Here is a 20,070-nt window from a genome sequence, read left to right as displayed (position 1 = left end):
TTTATGAAGGTGTGAAGCAAAATTTTGCTTAAAGAAAAAACACATCATATAGGCTTCTTGGACCCTTGTCAAGTAAACAAGAAAACATGCAGAGGCGATGACGGCTATGACATGGCAAATCTGATAAAACGTTTGACAAAAATCTTCTCTGAGTTCTTCAAACATAAAAAATCAAACATACTCCTAGCCTACAACTACAAGTATGTGTTCTTGGCCCTTATTTTTGTTCTTCTTATCCTTTTTTTGAAGATTACTCATTAAGTAGGACTTTGTGATATCAAACTTCTAGAATCATGTACTGAGGTATGGGACTCAAAGAAAAAGGTCACTTTCTCAAATCAAGCACCTACTCACAGTGCCAAATAAGCAAGTGAACCTAGTAACATATTATTTTCTAATCACATAGCACATTCTAATGTCACCGCCTTTCACACTTTATAATGTGACATAGTGTCAAGGAAAATCTGGAGGGGGACATGATGATCCAATGGGAGGTTGATCATATGCCAATGGAAACCCTAGAACAGCCGATGGCAAACAACAAATGCGGTTTCTATGTGATGTGGGCAATGCACCAGTACCTCAGCAGGAGCACAGAGGAAGGAAACAATAAAATGGTGTGCATGCCTCCGATTTCATGTATATCGGTTAATTCAACAAAACAATCTAATGTTTTGTCTTACTTGTGCATTTCGATATCATCTTGCTTGAATGACAACGCAAGAAACTTGGCCACCAAAAGTTGGTAGACTTCGAGATCAGAGGATTCCAATAGGTGCTAGCAACCTTCATCATGGATGAGGTGTCGAATGCAGACGGATCATTCTCCATTGCATGGTCCAAGAAGTACAAAAAACAATATGATAAAGACATGCTTGATAGACTATTGTAATATATACATTTTCTTTGTAACCGTAACATTTGTAATATAAATCTTGATGGATTTGTGATGTATGTGAGTGTAGTAATCAAAGGAAACGAATCGTACCACACAAAAATAATGAAATAAATTAGTAAATAACAATATTGGAAAGTATACGACCGCCAGTTCACCACACAAGCCGACAGTGATTGTATGTACAACACTGCTGGCTTAGGTCTAGAGCCAGCTATGTTAATTTGTGTGGTGAACCAGCAGAGATCAGACGTATATCATTGCGGGCTTAGTTGCTAAACTGACAGTGTTACTGAAATCAACACTGCCAGTTGGTGTGATGAACCAGCAGTGTTGCTTGAATCAACAACTATCGGTTGGTGTTACTAACCGGCAGTGAAGATTGTTATCTCTGCCGGTATAAAAAACCGTGGCCTAATGTATCTTCGTTGTAGAATGTGTGAAGCCAGAAGCTTTCCATTATTAAAAAAAGGTTATAGCTACTCTTCATTGGCATGTACCAAAAATATTTCTAGAAATAAATAGGTATCAGATCTGTTTGTGGCGACCTTTGCAGCTTCATAATGGACTAGATTATAAACGCCAGAGGCACTTACCATGACCTAGCGTCCGACTTCGGAAGGCATCCTGAACACCAATATCTTCGTGAGTGGGAAAGGCTAAGCTTAGGCCGTTGATAATAATGTGTATGAAATGTGACATTGGTCTTAGCTTGTAATGTTATGTTGTGGAACGAATTGGACTTATGATGTGTATGTAATGATAAATTATATGCATTATATAACGGATATAATGTTCTGGTCACATTCTGGGCTTGTGGATACAATGTTTTGAATTATATATGTAGATGTTCTGGTCACATTTGAATTTCCAAAATTTAAATTTTTTTGTGGGAAAGCGGACTGTAGGAACGGTTCTAGACTCAACCGCCCCCAGAGAAAACAATTATAGGGGCGGCTGGCTTACAAACCACCACTACAAATCTGATTTGTAGAATTTGTAAGGGCAGCTGGTAGCCGTCTATACAAATCAGATTTATAGGCGCGGCTTGAGAACCGCTCCTACAAAATCATGTTGTAGCAACGGTTTTGTAGGGCCGCCTGACCGAGCCACCCCTACAAATCATTACTGTAGTAGTGAGCTAACATTAGTTATTTAGAACAAATTCTCACTGCAGAGAAATCAAACATAAGATCAGAACAATGCCTGACCCAATCTCTGATTCTTGCATAAATAAATCAACAATTAAATAAATTACGCATGATTGATATAACAATGTAGTTATAGATAAATGGTTTAGGCCTTGTTTGGATTCATTATTTGCTAATAGTTAGCTAACTAATAGCTCATATCTAATATTAACTAGCTAACTATTACCTACCTATTAGCTGGATGGTGTTTGAATGCATAGCTAATAAAAAATGACACGATAACAAATAGCTGCCATTATTTGATTTCATCCAACAAGTGAGACAGTTATTATCTAGAGATCTAACTATCAATTAGCTATTTTATTAGTTGTACCTGTTTGGATCCAAAAGAAATAACTATTAGTAGATAGTAAAAGGTTTTTTTATACATGCCATTGCAATTTTTGAAGTTTAAAGATACGTCATTACAATTCGTCTATTTAGAAAAACTGCCATTATAATTTAATCTCTTCATGATCCACGCCATTTTGTACACCTCCAGCCTATAGGTCCACTTTCAAACCCCTATGCCTACAGAAACGCGTATAGGTGTACAGGAACTCGTGTTTGGGTGGAGCAGCGCTCGCCCGCGGTGGGCAGCGCGCGAGCGGATCTGCCGCGCTCGCCCGCAGCGGCCTGTGCTATGCCTAGTGCGCTGTTCAGCTCCATGAAGTGGTGGTAGCTGCTGGGGAAGTGGGGAACCTCCCCAAGAGGTGGAATCCTGCTCCGCTCTGGTCGACGTCGGCCTGGCCGACCTTGACGCCGTCGCTCGCGAGCGCCGCGGAGGAGGCTGGCGGGATCCACGTGCTGGTCGAGGCGATCAAGGACGGCCCTGCCAAGGAGAAGGAGTTCGCTTTCTAGCCGATGTCGACGACCCGACAGAAGAGCAAGGCGATCGAGGACGGCCCTACCAGGAGATGGAGTCACCCATGGGCCACGCGAACCCAGAAGTCCAGATCCCGGAGGAGGAGCCGCAGGAACCAACGGGCGAAGGCGCAGTGGTGGTAGCTGTGAATGGCGCCGCCGCGGCAGTGGAGACCACGGTCCGGATCGCCAAGGCGACGCTCCACTTCCCCGTCTGCACGTTCGGGCACCTGGCTTGCGGCGTGTGCCATCTCCAGCTCACCGGCAGCGGCGCCGGCCGGTGCTACGTGTGCGACCACGACGGCGGCTACGCGCGCATCAGCAGCGCGATGGAAGACATCGTGAACTCGGTCAAGCCGCCAAGGTGCTGTGCTCGCACGACGCGAACGGGTGCCGCAGCTACGTTACCTACTACGACGGCACGACGCGGCCGAGCACCAGCGCGCGTGCCCTGCCTATGCTCGGAGCCCGACTGCGGCTTCGCCGGCCGGCTCCCCAGAGACGCTCCGCGACCACCTGAGCGCCGCGCACTCGTGGCCCGTGGACGGGATCAGGTACAGCTCTGCCCTGCAGCTCCGCGTGCAGCACTCGGACCCGGCGCAGCACCGGCGTCTGCTAGCCGCGATCAACGAGGACGGTGGGGACGCGGGCGTGTTCTTGCTGGCCGTGGGCGTGGTCCGCGACAGGCCGTTCCGCGTCGTGTTACTGTTAGATTGATCTCCTGACCAATAGGCCCAACGGCCTATTGGGCCTTGGTCTCGCGCCCTGATCGGGGGCGCCCAACCCTACATGGTTGGTGGGCCCCCGTCGCACTGCGCTATATAGAGAGAGGTGGGGGCCGGCGGCTCAAAGTACGAGGTTCGCCGTGAGCCGCAAACCCACCGACAAAACCCTAGACCGATCTACGAGGGCGCGCAGCCAGCGACGGGAAGCTCCGCTGATCCTCGCCGTCGTCACTGCTACGCCCGACTGCACTGCATCGACGTCCGTGCAACCTCTACTTCACCCGTCGCTGCCCGTGTGCTGCCTCCATCACCGAACCCGCGATGGCCAGCACGACCGCGACATCATCTGGAGGCTCAGGTTCATCACCAGCCCCTCTCTCCCCTATCTCCCTCTCGGTGTAGTGTTCTAGGTCTAAATGTGCATGTGTTTCATGGTTCTATGAGTTCACCGGCCTAGATCTACTCTAGTTGATCCACTGAAAATCACAATGGTACCAGAGCCATACTAGCACGTAGATCTAGAACGGGTACCGATTAGAAAAAGAAAAGTTGATTAGATCCAGTGTGGATCTAAGCAGAAAAAGGGGTCACCCGAATTTCGGTTGAACCCTAACTCGATCCGTCGGATCCGAGAAAAGAAGAAGGGCTCGGTTTTTCATGCAAAGAACGAACCCTAAAACCCGAAGGTGATTCGGGGAAAAGAAAACAGTGCCGTCTCCACCCTAACCCTAACCCTAATCGTCAAATCGGGCAAAAATCCGAACAAATGAATCAAAGAAAGGGGAAGAGGGTGGCTCGGTCACCTCGCCGTCGAGCACGCCGGCGCGCGGGGGAAAAGAAAAGGAACCGATTTCAAATCGGAAAACCAAACCCTAACCCCAAAAAGGAACCCTAACCCTAAAAAGGAACCCTAACCCTAAAAAGGAAGCCTACCTGGGCTTCTACCCACCGCCGGCAGCATCGCCACCGCGCGGATAGGAAACCGCGGCGCCGCTCCCGAACGGCGCGCGGGACGGGGCCGAGATCCGCACGGCACCTCGCCAAGCGGTCACGGCAACAGGGCACCACCCTGCGGCCCCTCGACGGCGACGTGCTCAGCCTCGGGCGAGCACGCACGCCGGCGAGAGGGCGCTGGACGGTGCCGCCCTTCTTCTCCCTCGGCCACTGTGGACGGCCGCTGCTGCGGGTTTCTCCGGGCTGCGCTGCGGGGTGAGAGAGAAGGAGAGGAAGAGAATGAACCTAGGGTTCAGGGAGAAGCGCCGGCTGAGGGGTTTTGTTCGGGCGAAACGGCCGGGCAGCCGTCGGATGAAGATGGACGGCCACGCGCGACTGGGCCAGCGCCGCAGCCCAGGCGGGAAGAGGCGCCAGGCCGAAATCCCGGCCCAGGCCCAGGTTGCGGCCTGGGCGCGGGGGAGCGAGCGCCGCGCGGCTGGGCGCCGGGTGCGCTGGAGCGCGCGGATGGGCCGCGGCAGCTGGGCCGAGTGGCTGGCGTGCGCGCGCGCGTAGGGCAGGCCGTGGGCCGCGCGTTTGCTGGCTGGGCTGAAATGGTCAAATGAACAGTAAAGTCACAGTTTTTTTTGTTTTCCTTATTTTCCAGAAAATAGTTTGACTAATTTGAATTGATTTTTATGATAATTTTCTGTACAAAATTTATCCAACGATATTTTTTGTTCAGTAAATAGTAAATTTGCTTCTGGAAAATAGGAAAAAGATTATTAAATGCTAAAGTTTCCGCTGCGTATTTAAAGTTGTAATTTTCGTTATTAAATTCGAACCAACGGGAGAATTTAATTTTGAAAATGGATATGTTTTAAATTGATTATAATATTGTTGTTATTCTGACCAACGTTGATTAATGACAATATTATAATGTTTTTGTTATACATTAATTCTATTTCTGCCCAACGGTGATGTAGAATTAGTGTAGACAATAATTGTATGTTTTAATTTTGACCAACGTTAAACTAAGGCATGCAATTATTGTTGTTATTTCTGTTCTCACACTATTTGAATTGTGTTTTCAGGAGGATACAACTTGATGAGTTGTATCAAAGAAATCCCCACTCTAAAAGGTGATAACTATATTGAGTGGAAGAAAAAGATAGACCTGGCCTTTATCCTCGCTGAGGTGGACTGGGTTGTCACCACACCGTGCCCTAAAGAACCTGAGGCACCGGTGAGGGAGACAGATGAGACTGATACTGCATGGCAGAACAGAGAGCGGGATTTTGCTCCCGTAAAGATGTCCTATGACCTTGAGCATAGGAAATGGATCACTGCCAACAAGAAGTGTCTGGCAGTGATAAAGAACACGATTGAGCCTGCAATTGTGGGCTCAATTCCAGACTGTGACACGGTCACAGAGTACCTAGACAGAATAAAGAGTCAGTTCACTGGCTCTTCAAAGACATATGCAACCCAGCTGATCAAGCAGCTGGTTACAGAAAGGTACTCTGGTGGCGGCAGTGGCATAAGAGAAGCACATACTAAGAATGAGCAATCTGGCATCTAAGCTCAAACCAATGGATTTGGCACTCAAGGATGAGTTCCTTATTCATTTGATTTTTGCTTCTTTGCCCAAAGAATTTGACACATTTGTTGTTAATTACAACATACAGCCTGAAAAATGGGATTTAGAAAAGCTCATTGCCATGTGTGTGCAGGAGGAGGAAAGAATAAAAGTTTCACAAGGTGGTTCTGTCAACTACCTAAAAGATAAGAAAAAGAACTATAATAACAGTTCTTCCTCCAAATCATCTGGAAAAGGTCCCATGCAACAGTCTCAGAACCAGCAATTCCCAGTGGCTAAAGACCAGTGTCTCCACTGTAAGAAGACAGGACATTATAAAAAGAATTGTCCTGATTTCTTAAAGATGATTATGAAGAATAAAGGTGAGAACATTATTACGTTCGTAAATGAATCCTTGTATGTAAAGTTTTCAAAATCTACTTGGTGGATTGATTCAGGTGCAACTATTCATGTTGCTAATTCATTACAGGGATTCCGTTCGATGAGAACTTTGCAAAGAAGCGAAAGTTTCATTAAAGTAGCAAATGGAGAACAAGCAGATGTTGAGGCCGTTGGTGATCTTCCGTTAGAGCTTGCTGATGGCTTCATAATTATTCTTAGAGATGTTCTTTATGTACCTTCTTTGCAAAGAAATTTGATTAGTGTTTCAAAATTGGACCATGATGGTTATGATTGCCATTTTGGAAATGGCAAATGTCAGATATTGTTTAATAATAAATGTATTGGTCTTGCCTTCCGACAAGACGAGCTTTATTTGTTATCACTTCGTGAAAATGTGAATTCCGTATGTGATGTGAATGAAAATATATCCTCATCGAACAATGGAAACAGAAAACGAAAGAGAGCTCAAGATGCGTTGTCGAAATTATGGCACTGTCGTTTAGGCCATATTTCGAGGGGGAGAATAGAAAGACTAGTTAAGAATGATATTCTTCCTCCATTAGAGCTCTCAGAGTTAGATCAATGTAGAGATTGCATAAAAGGAAAGTATGTAAAGAAAATTAAGAAAGATGCCAAACTGAAGCACAGGAATCCTACAGATTATTCACACAGACATATGTGGTCCTTTTCCTGTGAAAAGTGTGGATGGTTATGATTCATTCATAACATTCACAGACGATTACTCTCGGTTTGGCTACATTTATCCAATTAAAGAGAGAACAGAAGCGTTGGATAAATTTAAAATATTTAAAGTAGAAGTTGAAAATCAGCATGATTTAAAGATTAAGATAGTCAGGTCTGACCGTGGAGGAGAGTACTACGGTCGGCATACCCCATATGGACAAGTTCCTGGACCTTTTGCAAGGTTCTTACAGGAGAATGGTATAGTCGCCCAGTATTCAACACCGGGCGAACCTCAGCAGAATGGAGTAGCTGAAAGGCGTAACCGTACCCTGATGGATATGGTGCGTAGTATGATAAGTTACTCCACTTTACCTACGAGTCTGTGGATGGAGGCGTTAAAAACCGCCATTCATATTCTCAATAGAGTACCAAGTAAGTCGGTGCCCAAAACACCGTATGAGTTGTGGACAGGAAGAGTACCCTCGCTTAACCACTTGCGTGTGTGGGGGAGCCCTGCTGAGGCTAAAGTTTTTAACCCAAACATTGGGAAACTAGATCCCAAAACAGTGAGTTGCCATTTCATTGGCTACCCAGAAAAGTCAAAAGGTTTTCGTTTCTACTGTCCTAACAGACATACAAAGTTTGTGGAAACGAGACACGCTGTCTTCCTAGAGGATGAAATGATAAGGGGGAGCATGGTAGCTCGAGAAATTGACCTTGAAGAGAAGCGGGTGTTTGCACCCACTCCGATCATTCATGAGCCATTTTTCTCACTACCTGCTGTTGCTGCACCAACAGGACAAGACACTGTGGTGCCAGCACCTGTTGTTATCCCGCCTGTGGCAACAATGAATGATGATGAGGAACCTGTGCCCCAGGATCCTATAGAACCTATTGTCACACATGAGGGGGAGCAACAACAGCCTCAAACAGAAAATGTGCCAATTGAGGAGGCCCCTAGAAGGTCTCAAAGAGTTAGAAAATTAGCTATTCCTGCTGATTATGAGGTGTACAACACTGAAGAATTTCAAATGGAGGATGATCCCACCTCATTTGAAGAAGCCATGAAAAGTGATCATTCATCAAAGTGGCTTGAGGCCATGGAAGATGAGATGAGATCAATGAATGCGAATAAAGTTTGGGATTTGGAGATAATTCCTAAAGGAGCCAAAACAGTAGGCTGTAAATGGGTCTACAAAACAAAACTTGACTCTCAAGGGAATATAGAAAGATATAAAGCCCGACTTGTGGCAAAAGGCTTTACACAAAGAGAAGGGATTGATTACAATGAGACCTTTTCTCCAGTCTCATGTAAGGATTCCTTCAGAATCATAATGGCATTAGTGGCACATTACGATTTGGAATTACATCAGATGGATGTAAAAACGGCATTTCTCAACGGAGACTTAGATGAAAATGTTTACATGGCACAACCGAAAGGTTTTGTCATGGATGGAAAAGAACGTTTGGGATGCCGCCTAAAGAAATCTATTTATGGATTAAAACAAGCTTCAAGACAGTGGTACTTGAAGTTTGATCAGACAATAAAGAATTTTGGGTTTAAAGATAATGTTGAGGACAATTGTGTCTACGCAAAGTTTAAGAATGGGAAGTTTATCTTCCTTGTCCTGTATGTGGATGATATCTTACTTGCTAGTAGTGATGTCAATCTACTACTGGAAATAAAGAAGTTTTTGTCCTCAAAGTTTGATATGAAAGATCTTGGTGAAGCTTCGTTCGTTCTAGGGATCGAGATTCACCGAGATAGAAGTAAAGGGGTATTAGGACTGTCACAAAAGGCATACATAGAAAAAGTCTTAAAGAAATTCAGTATGCACAAATGTAGTCCCTCACCTGCTCCTATAGTCAAGGGCGACAGATATGGGGATTTTCAATGCCCTAGGAACCAATATGAGATCGATCAAATGAAAGTGGTTCCATATGCTTCAGCTGTCGGAAGCTTACAATATGCTCAAGTATGTACGCGCCCTGACTTGGCATTTGTTACCGGGTTACTTGGCAGATTCCAGAGCAATCCTGGAATAGAACACTGGAAATTGGTAAAGAAAGTCTTGCGTTATTTGCAAGGAACGAAAGGCCTCATGATGACGTATAGAAGATCTGATTCACTCCATATAGTGGGATATTCAGATTCTGATTATGCGGGAGATAATAGAAAATCCACGTCTGGATATGTGTTTACTCTCGCAGGGGGAGCTATTTCATGGAAAAGCTCAAAGCAAACCGTCACTACATCGTCCACAATGTATGCCGAGTTTGTAGCATGTTATGAGGCAACGGGGCAGGTGAACTGGCTAAAGAAGTTCATACCCGGTTTGAAGGTGGTTGACGACATCAATAGACCACTGAGGTTATACTGCGATAATAATCCAGCAGTACAGTATGCTCACAACAATAGGTCAAGTGGTGCTGCCAAACACATTGACATAAAGTATTATGTTGTGAAGGATAAAGTCCGGGATCAAATGATAAGTCTTGAGCATATAAGTACCGAAAAGATGCTCGCGGATCCGCTTACAAAAGGCTTACCACCCAACGTGTTCAGAGAACATGTAGCCGGCATGGGTTTAAGGGAAAGCCTATGATTCCTGGACTATAAAGGGCCCAAAAGTTAAAGTAACTGTTTCAGATCAGAGACGTGCATTGTAGCTGTCAAATCTATCGGCGATTGACCGAGACGATGAAACATGCTCTATGCATCATCTGTGAAGAAATGAGTAAGGTTTAAAGGATTGAAGTTTAAAGTTTAAAGATAAAAGTAATAGTGAGATCAAGGGGGAGAATGTTAGATTGATCTCCTGACCAATAGGCCCAACGGCCTATTGGGCCTTGGTCTCGCGCCCTGATCGGGGGCGCCCAACCCTACATGGTTGGTGGGCCCCCGTCGCACTGCGCTATATAGAGAGAGGTGGGGGCCGGTGGCTCAAAGTACGAGGTTTGCCGTGAGCCGCAAACCCACCGACAAAACCCTAGACCGATCTACGAGGGCGCGCAGCCAGCGACGGGAAGCTCCGCTGATCCTCGCCGTCGTCACTGCTACGCCCGACTGCACTGCATCGACGTCCGTGCAACCTCTACTTCACCCGTCGCTGCCCGTGTGCTGCCTCCATCACCGAACCCGCTATGGCCAGCACGACCGCGACATCATCTGGAGGCTCAGGTTCATCACCAGCCCCTCTCTCCCCTATCTCCCTCTCGGTGTAGTGTTCTAGGTCTAAATGTGCATGTGTTTCATGGTTCTATGAGTTCACCAGCCTAGATCTACTCTAGTTGATCCACTGAAAATCACAGTTACTAGTGTGCGCCCGCCCCAGCGCCGCCGCGGCGGCGGGCCCGTGGTACGCGTGCACGATACGCGTGGTGCAGCCCTCGGACGCGGTGGTGTGAACGGGGAGCGCGGAGAGCGTGCTCCTGGAGATGGCGCCGGTGCCGAACAGCGCAGCACCCGGAGAGAAGCCGGTGATCAGCGTCAACATCGAGCAGCTAGGGAGAAGGCCGCCGCTCGCGAGCGCGGCCCTTCCGCTCGCGCGCTAGCCACCGTGGGTGAGCGCCGCCGCTCCGTCTGACGCGCTGGCCACCGTGGGCGTGCGCTACTCCACCCATACACGAGTTTCTGTATACCTATACGCGCTCATGTACGCATACACATCTAAAAGTGGGCCTATGTACGCTCGAGGTGTACCAAATGGCATAAATGAAAGAGAGATGAAATTATAATGATAGTTCTCTAAATAAATGAATTGTAATGGCGTATCTCCAAACTTCAAAAATTAGAATGGCGTGGATCAAAAAGCCCATTATCTATACGATCCAAACATAGCCTTAATAGATTAGATATAGATGTATATAGATAGAATGAATTAATGAGCCAGTTCGCTGGTTAGTTTCTAGGCTGATAAGTTCGGCTGGTGCTGGTTTATTGTGAAAGAAAAATACTGATGACTGACTGATAAGTCCTGGCTGAAACCAATAAACGAACAGGCTGAATGACTAACTAGAGATAGACATATATTTTATTTAAACATTTCTATGAATAAAACATAATCACACAGCTCTAAACATTTTTATGAATAAAAAATAATCACACAGCTCATCATCATAGAATAAAAAATGAAAAATAATGTAACGGTCCCGCAAAACAAGCTGGTGAAGGTGGCACCTGGTGATGGCCATGACGCTGAGTAAGCGTTGTACGTGCCATATGCCTGGACCCACACGTCAGACACCCTCAGTTATTCCACTGGCTTGCGAGAAACGTGAGGGCATCAGCCGACGTCCGACGAGCAGCGTCGTGCCCTTCCGTTTCTTACCCCCGTCGCCGGCACCTGACGCAGCACTACTCGCTCTCCTCTCCCTCTCGTTCAGATCCAGATCCATACTGGAGCTCCACACACCCGCCCGCCGCCGCCGCTGCCCATTTCCGACGTCCTCGGTAGGCTGTCCTCGGGGTGTCGGCCGGGGGCTTCGAGATGGCCGGTTTTGCGGAGGGTTCAGCCCGTGCTGGCTCCTCTCGCGGCTGGAGATCAGGAGAGGGGACGAGCAGTTGGACGACGGAACCGGTGGAGATCCCCAAGAAATGCTGCTTCAAGTGCAAGGAAGACGGCGACCCCCTCATAGCCTGCGACTTCAAGTAAGCGCGCTGACTCTGGCCGGTGAAGTAGTTTTTTCTTCCAGTCGTCTGTCGTCTCCGCGTGCTTTATTTGCCGCGATCTATCGATGTGTTGTGTTTTGCTGATGCTGCTGCCGTGCCTTGTTCCGCCGTCATGTTTCTGATGTATATGCTCGCCGACGGCGATGCATCCATGCATGCAGCTTTGCTGCCATGGGAACACCATCTCTTCTCTCCCATTTTACAGATCTGACACCTTTTCTTCCCCTCTTGATACTTTCCAGGAACTGCCCTAAGCTTTACCATCCGGTCTGTGTGGGAATCGAAGATGATCCCGGCAAGCAATACATTTGTGGTGAGAACTGAGAAATACTGATTTTTTATACCACCCGCCTGTTTAATTTTCATGTCATGGATGCATCGAGCTGAGTTTGACTGATCTTTCCACAATTCCACCATTTTTGGATGGGGATTCGGCATGACATAAGTGCGGCACGCTCACTATGACCACTGGGTTATTCGGTGAAACGTGGCTTATTGAAACTGTAATTATCACCTTCAAGGGAGATAACATTTTTCAAATTATTGGGAGCATATATACCCCTACACTTTTTATGTTTCAATAAGGGGCAACTACTATGAAGTTTTCACTTGTAACAGTGGGTGGTAGATCCTAGTGACATGAGACTGTAAGGTAGCGTTTGGTTGAAGGTGGAGTGAGATGGTCCCGTCTCTGATTTCTAGGACGGAACACTACCGGAAACGCCTAAGTTGCCGAGTGTCAGGTGATTTGCCGAGTGTTCTTTTTCGGGCACTCGGTAAAGACGCCTTTACCGAGTGTTTTTTTTAACACTCGGCAAAGAGGTTATTTGCCGAGTGTTTTTTTTTAACACTCGGTAAAGAGACTCTTTGCCGAGTGTTTTTTTTTGACACTCGGCAAAGAGCTTCTTTGCCGAGTGTTTTTTTTTGACACTCGGCAAAGAGATTCTTTACCGAGTGTTATTTTTTTTACACTCGGCAAAAAAAATTTCAAAGCACATTTTGAAGCAGTAAATTAATTCAAATGAAAAAGTTTTCAACTACAAAGTTGTATAACTCATCAAGATGTACAATGTTTGTTTTGGTCTTTTCTTCATACGACAAAGTGAAAATAAATTTGTTCACAAATCTAACATATCTCTCTTGTAGTTTATGAAACTACAAGAGAGATATATAAGATTTGTGAACAATGTTAGAACGACCATGTCGGATGAACAGATGACCAAACAACCAAAATAAACTTTGTAGATCTCGAAAAGTTATGAAACATTGTTGTTGACAACTTTTTGATTTGAAAACATCTTGTCATGCAAAACTGTGTTTGAATTTCAAAATTTTAAAATTCAAATTTTGTAAACGACCTCGGATGAAAAAACTTCCTAAACTAAAAGTGTAGATCTCAAAAAGTTATGAAACTTTGTAGTTTACAACTTTTTTATTTGAAAACATTTTGTCATGCAAAACTGTGTTTGAATTTCAAAATTTTAAAATTCAAATTTTGTAAACGACCTTGGATGGAAAAACTTCCTAAACTAAAAGTGTAGATCTCGAAAAGTTATAAAACTTTGTAGTTTACAACTTTTTTTATTTGAATTCGTTTAGGGCCTCAAACATGCAATTTACATTCGGTTTAGTATAATATATAAGGAACTAAAACGAAATCCAAACTCAAATGAAAGCGTGGTGTAGTGGTAGAGGAGGTTTGCCGGCAGAGGGAGGTCGCGGGTTTGATTCCGTTCGGCCGCGTTGCTGTTATTTGACGCGAAAAATTGTGGAGATGGGCGCAGGCGCTGACTAGTGGGGCCTCCTCCAATAAAAAAAATTTCTATTTTTTGGTAAAAATTCCTATTTTTTTGGGTTTTTATCGGTTCCAACTTTGCCGAGTGTCGGGCACTCGGCAAAGGCTTTACCGAGTGCCCGATAAAAAACACTCGGCAAAGTTGGCTTTGCCGTCACTTTTTTTGGCGAGTGCTGTTCGCCGAGTGTTACACTCGGCGAACCCTTTGCCGAGTGTTTTATGTCTTTTGCCGAGTGTTTCGGGCACTCGGCAAACTCAGGGAGTCTGGTAGTGGAACGGCTTCGTTTTCTGTTTGATTGACAAGAGACGGGATGACTCATTTTGTGTTTGGTTGAAGAGATAAATAGACATGGGATAGATGGTGAATTTAATGCCGATAGCTACCATTTAGTGGGACCCACCTGTCATCTAGTTTTATTTACATTATCCTCCTAGCCCTCCCTCTTTTCATTTCTTTTTTTGTCGACGTTATCCTCCCGTCCCACCTTTTTTATTTTCGTTTTTCTCATCGGCCTTATCTTCTCGGACGCTTCGAGCGGCCTCTGCTCGCCCATGCCACTGGAGGTGCTCGCGCGGCTGCCCCCGCGTCGCCCACGAAGACCTCGCCCACGCGGCCACACCCGCGCCGCCAGCCCGTGCAGCTGCCCTCGCGCCGCGCTCGGGAACTGTTCGCCCACGCCGCCGTGTCGCCCGGAGCCCAAGGACGGATGCCACACGCCGCCGCCCGGGGCGCCTCTTCTACGCCCAACCCTTGTCTGGCTGCGCTGCCCAGCCCAAAGCTCGCCGCCGTCGAGCCATGGCCGATCCAGCTCCTAGGAAGGTGTGGCCACGTCCTTGAGGAAGACGGCGGGCGAGACGGAGAAGAGACGGCGTTTGATGGGATCGACCCCGTCCCCTCGATTTCGAGGGATGAGGGGCGCCCCGAATCTGGTCAAATATTCTGCTCGGGGATGGATCCGCCCGTCGTCGCCCTAGAACCAAACACGAGGCAAACTAGGTTTGTCCCATCCCATCTCAGGTGATCCGCCCAACCAAACACACGGTAAGAGTGGGAGGGAGAAGACCGACACTTCCAAGATCGCTGGTGTGATGGAGGCAAGGAGCCATGGTGATCTCAAAGGAGAGTGTCCTGGGAAGTAGCGGAGCAGGGGCGACACCAGCATCTGTCGTCCTGCTTAACTCGCCCCTTGATACAAGATTTCCTTTTAATCTAATCTAGGAAGTCCCCCTGGCTACAGCCCCCCTTCTTCGGCTGTTGTTGAGTCGTGGGCACGACCACGATCTCTGGTGTTGCTTGCCCGACGCCCTCCTTCTCTCCTCTTCCTTCTTTGGTACCCAATATATACTGGTCGTAACGTCTCTCCACTCTTGTTGAAATAGCGTGTCCTCAAGCTGGAAGGCTGGTAGCAGTCACTAAAACGCTGCACTGGCTCCCAAGTTGCTTCCGTTGCTGATATTCTGGCCCACCGTAACCGTACTAGGACATGCTAGACTCCCCGCGAACACTTGCATGAAGGACAAGTTCCGGTGTGGGTAGCAAGCACCTATTCTCCATGGCTAGCAGTGTTGGTTTAGAGCTTGGAGTAGCACCATGGAACATCTTTAGGACCCCAACATGGAACATATCGTGGATGAGGGCATTCTTCGGCAGTGTCAGGCGATAGGCCACTTTCCCAATCCGCTCCGTGATATGAAAGCGTCCTGCATAGCGCAGACTCAACTTCCCATCATGACGCGCCACCAATGTATTTGCTTGTTTGTTTTATGAGCTGCAGCCATACCCATGCCCGAACTTGAACTTCAGCTCCGGATACATCATAGTAGTGTTTTACCTGTTGTTGCACTTGCTACAGCTGAGCACGGATGCCCTCCAAGAATAGATCTCATTCCTGGAGCATAGTTTCCACTTCAAGAGTTTGTGCAATGCCCGGTGTGTACAACACAATTTGTGGCGGTTCCCTACCATAGACTACCCGGAACGAAGTGTCCTTGAGAGGGGTGTGGAAGGGCATGTTGTAGCAGTACTCTGCCCATGGTAGCCAGTCTAGTGATGCACCTAAAGTACATAGCAATTGTCCTATTAACTACCTTAGATTGCCCATCGGTTTGTAGGTGGAATGCTGTCCTCATACGCAACTGCACTCCATCCATCTTGGATAAATCACGCCAAAAGTATCCTCAGACAATCCAGGACGGGAACCCATGAAGTCGGACAATGCTGTCAACGAACGCTTTCGCCACCGATGCAGCAGTGTAGGGGTGACCGAGGACAATGAAGTGGGCATACTTCGAGAATCTGTCCTTGACTGTAAGTATCACCAATTTGCTGTGCAACTTTTGAAGCCCTTCGACGAAGTCTTATGATATGTTTGCCCACACCTGTGATGTTATCGACTGCGACTATAGGAGTCCATCCGGGTGTAATGTTTTTTGTCTTGTTCCGCTGGCAGTAGTACATGAATTGATGAAATGCTTCACTAGAGCACGATCCCGATCGACATAGAAACTGTTCTGGAGGCGCTGGAGTGTTTTCTGGACACCCTCATGTCGTGTACAATAAGCCATTCCCATTGAAGTGTGCATCAAACAAGAGGATAAGTCAATGAATACCCTGTTTCCATGGAGGACGTACTAGACCCTCATGAATGCGCCAAGGCACTACTGGAAACAGAGACTTTGCCGAGTGCAAAATTCTTTGCCGAGTGTAGAAAATCGGGCACTCGACAAAGACCTTCTTTACCGAGTGTTGCACTCGGCAAACAAGGACACTCGGCAAAGGACTTCTTTGCCGAGTGCCAGACTCTCGGCAAAATATCTACACTCGGCATAGGCTGCCCGCGAAACGGCGTTCGGTCACGGCCTTCTTTGCCGAGTGCCTGTTGTTAGGCACTCGGCAAAGATTTGATTTTTTTTAAAAAAAAATTCTTTGCCGAGTGCCCCAGATCTGGCACTCGGCAAAGATTTAATTTTTTTAAAATTCTTTGCCGAGTGTCTCAGATCTGGCGCTTGGCAAAGAAAAAAAAATTAAAAATACTTTGCCGAGTGCCCCTGGCACGGCACTCGGCAAAGATTTAATTTTTTTTATATAATTTCTTTGCCGAGTGCTCCTGTGAACGCACTCGGCAAAGAGGATATTTTTAAAAAAAATTTAAAACACTCTTTGCCGAGTGCCTTATGCCTGGCACTCGGCAAAGACACCCTTTGCCGAGTGCCATGCCCCGGCACTCGGCAAAGTTTTTTTAGTTTTTTTGTTTTTGGCCTCCAATTTTTTTGTGCAGCCCTTTTAAAGCACCAGGAACTCCTAGTTACAATTTGGGGATTTTTTGTGGCTTTTTGATATATTTAGTTACTTTATTTCGTTTACTTGAATTTTTTCGAAAAATAGAAATTTGAACTGCACGTGGTACGAATAATGGAGTTTAATGATTCAAAAATTGATAGTCATGTTAGTGAGTGTTGTGAGAGGCCGTATCCAGGAACAGACCCGAAATTTCAGACATCTTGTTCACGAAACATGTCCGCGAAAGTGCGTGTGAAGTGTTTTTAAATTCTATAAAAAGCAAACGAAGTCCGAAAATAATGAAACTTATTGAGATATCGTGATATCATATGTGAAGGCTATGATAAAAATTTTAGAAGATTTCATGCACGTTGTCAAGTACGATGCTTACAAACTAGGACATCTCTACATGTGAGATCTGATATCACATGTAGAGATGTCCTAGTTTGTAAGTATTGTACTTGACAACGTGCACGAAATCTTCTGAAATTTTTATCATAGCCTCCACATATGATATCATGACATCTCAACAAGTTTCATTATTTTCGGACTTCGTTTGCTTTTTATAGAATTTAAAAACACTTCACACGCAATTTCGCGGACATATTTCGTGAACAAGATGTCCGAAATTTCGGGTCCGTTCCTCGATACGGCCTCTCACAACACTCACTAACATGACTATCAATTTTTGAATCATTAAACTCCATTATTCGTACCACGTGCAGTTCAAATTTCTATTTTTCAAAAAAATTCAAGTAAATGAAATAAAGTAACTAAATATATCAAAAAGCCAAAAAAAACCTCCAAATTGTAACTAGGAGTTCCTGGTGCTTTAAAAGGGCTGCACAAAAAAAAATTGAAAGCTAAAAACAAAAAAAAACAAAAAAACTTTGCCGAGTGCCGGGACATGGCACTCGGCAAAGGGTGTCTTTGCCGAGTGCCAAGCATAAGGCACTCGGCAAAGATGGTTTTAAATTTTTTTAAAAAAATTTCTCTTTGGCGAGTGCATCCACAGGAGCACTCGGCAAAGAAATTATAAAAAAAAATTAAATCTTTGCCGAGTGCCGTGCTAGGGGCACTCGGCAAAGTATTTGTTTTAAAAAAATTCTTTGCCGAGTGCCAGATCTAAGACACTCGGCAAAGATTTTTTTTAAAAAAAAATTAAATCTTTGCCGAGTGCCTCAAGGCTTGGCACTCGGCAAAGAAATTAAAAATAAAAATAAAAAATCTTTGCCGAGTGGCTTGGCACTCGGCAAAGAAATTAAAAAAAAAATAAAAAATCTTTGCCGAGTGCCAGAAAGGTTGGCACTCGGCAAAGAATTTTTTTTAAAAAAATAAAAAATCTTTGCCGAGTGCCTGAAGGGTTGGCACTCGGCAAAGAATTTTTTTTTTAAAAAAAAATTAAAAATTCTTTGCCGAGTGCCTGCAGGGTTGGCACTCGGCAAAGTGACCGTCAACGAAACCGGCGCCGTGACGGTCGCTTTTCTTTGCCGAGTGTCACCGGGGCACTCGGCAAAGCCTTTGCCGAGTGCCCGATAAAAGACACTCGGCAAAGAGGGCTTTGCCGATCAATTTTTTGCCGTGTGTTCTTTGCCGAGTGCCGCACTCGGCAAAGGCTTTGCCGAGTGCAATTTGGCCTTTGCCGAGTGCCTCAGGCACTCGGCAAAGAACCCGAATCCAGTTGTGAGGAGGCCCCAAGTCACCAGACACGATCCTCTGATGGGTTTGGATCATGGCCGCTGCGTTCTGTACCTCCTGCTTGATGTCATCGTAGAACTTGAAGGAAGGTTCAGACAGCTCAAACACATGCCGCCAATCTCGGAGTCTCAGCGTGAGGGCATTTGCTACTATTTTCTACCGGCCTAGTCGGTACTCCACAGTGAAGTTGAAGACAGATAGCCTGCTGAAACACGTTGGCAGACCGCTTCAGACTCCCACAGGAAGCCCTCCTTCTTCAACAGCTTTGTGACGGGCGTCACAATGACACCAAAGTCGTTGATGAACTTGCGGTAGTACCCCATGAGTCCAAGGAACCCACGGAGTGCCCGAGCTGAGCGAGGCTCAGGCAATGCCACCACAGCCTCCACCTTGTCACCATACATGGCCACCCCTCCTTCGGAAATGATGTGGCCAATGTAGGCCAAAAACGGTACACTTAATGACACTTGGATCGATTGACAAAGACCTTGTTGGCATGCAGAACATCGGGCATCGCCTTGACATGTTGTAAATGCACAGACCAATAGCTACTATAAATCAGGATGTCAAAATGACGACCCAGCATAAGAAGTGGTGGAGGACGTTGTTCATTAAGCTTTGGAATGTTGTTGGTGCATTGGTGGGGCCGAAGGGCATGACCAATAACTCGAAGTGGCCATGGTGTGTCTAACGTTGTTTTCTCCATGTCGTTGGGTTGGACTTGAACTTGGTGGTAGCCGGAGCAAAGGTCGAGCTTGGTGAAGAATTTGGCTCCACGGAGCTCGCCCAGCAACTCATCAAGTACTGGTATTGGAAATTTATCTTTCACCGTCTTCTCATTCAAGGCACGGTAGTCAATACAGCAGCGCCAAGAATTGTCAGGTTTCTTGACAAGAAGCACCGGGGTAGAGAAGGTTGAGGTACGTGCTTGGCTAGATGATGCCATTTTCAAGCATGGTGGCACACTGCCTTTCTAACTCATCCTTATGGAGTTGTGGATAGCGGTTGGGTCGCACAGCCACTGGTGCTGTTCCTGGAAGAGAATGGATTCTTTGATCACAGCGCCGCATCGGAGGAAGGCCTCGTGGCTCCTAGAAAACGTCCTCGTATGCTGCCAGGAGACTGTCCATGAGGCCTGATGTTGATGCTTGTAATGCTCGGCAGCCACAGTTGGTCTTTCTGCACGCGGGGGGCCCAAAACTTGCCTGAAAACTCGGTGTTGACCCCTCCAGAATGCCCAACAAAACCCATCGAAGTCCCATAGGATCAGCCCTAGCATTTGCAAGATGGCCACCCTGAGGTCGACTTCGTAACTATCGAGGGGAATAGCATATATAGCAGTCTATGGAGAAGGTC

General features: G+C 46.3%; 2 pseudogenes; both read left to right on the top strand.

The window, feature by feature from the left end:
* Positions 1–2,949: 2,949 nt before the first annotated feature.
* Positions 2,950–10,824, top strand: LOC136507399 (uncharacterized; annotated as a pseudogene).
* An 859-nt stretch (positions 10,825–11,683) lies between these two features.
* The window catches only part of LOC136507398 (uncharacterized protein At5g08430-like), a 50,493-nt pseudogene continuing 42,106 nt past the window's right edge, over positions 11,684–20,070 (top strand).

This window comes from Miscanthus floridulus, chromosome 15 (genome assembly GCF_019320115.1).
Source record: "Miscanthus floridulus cultivar M001 chromosome 15, ASM1932011v1, whole genome shotgun sequence".
Taxonomy (NCBI): domain Eukaryota; kingdom Viridiplantae; phylum Streptophyta; class Magnoliopsida; order Poales; family Poaceae; genus Miscanthus; species Miscanthus floridulus.
This window is presented reverse-complemented; position numbering and strand designations above follow the sequence as displayed.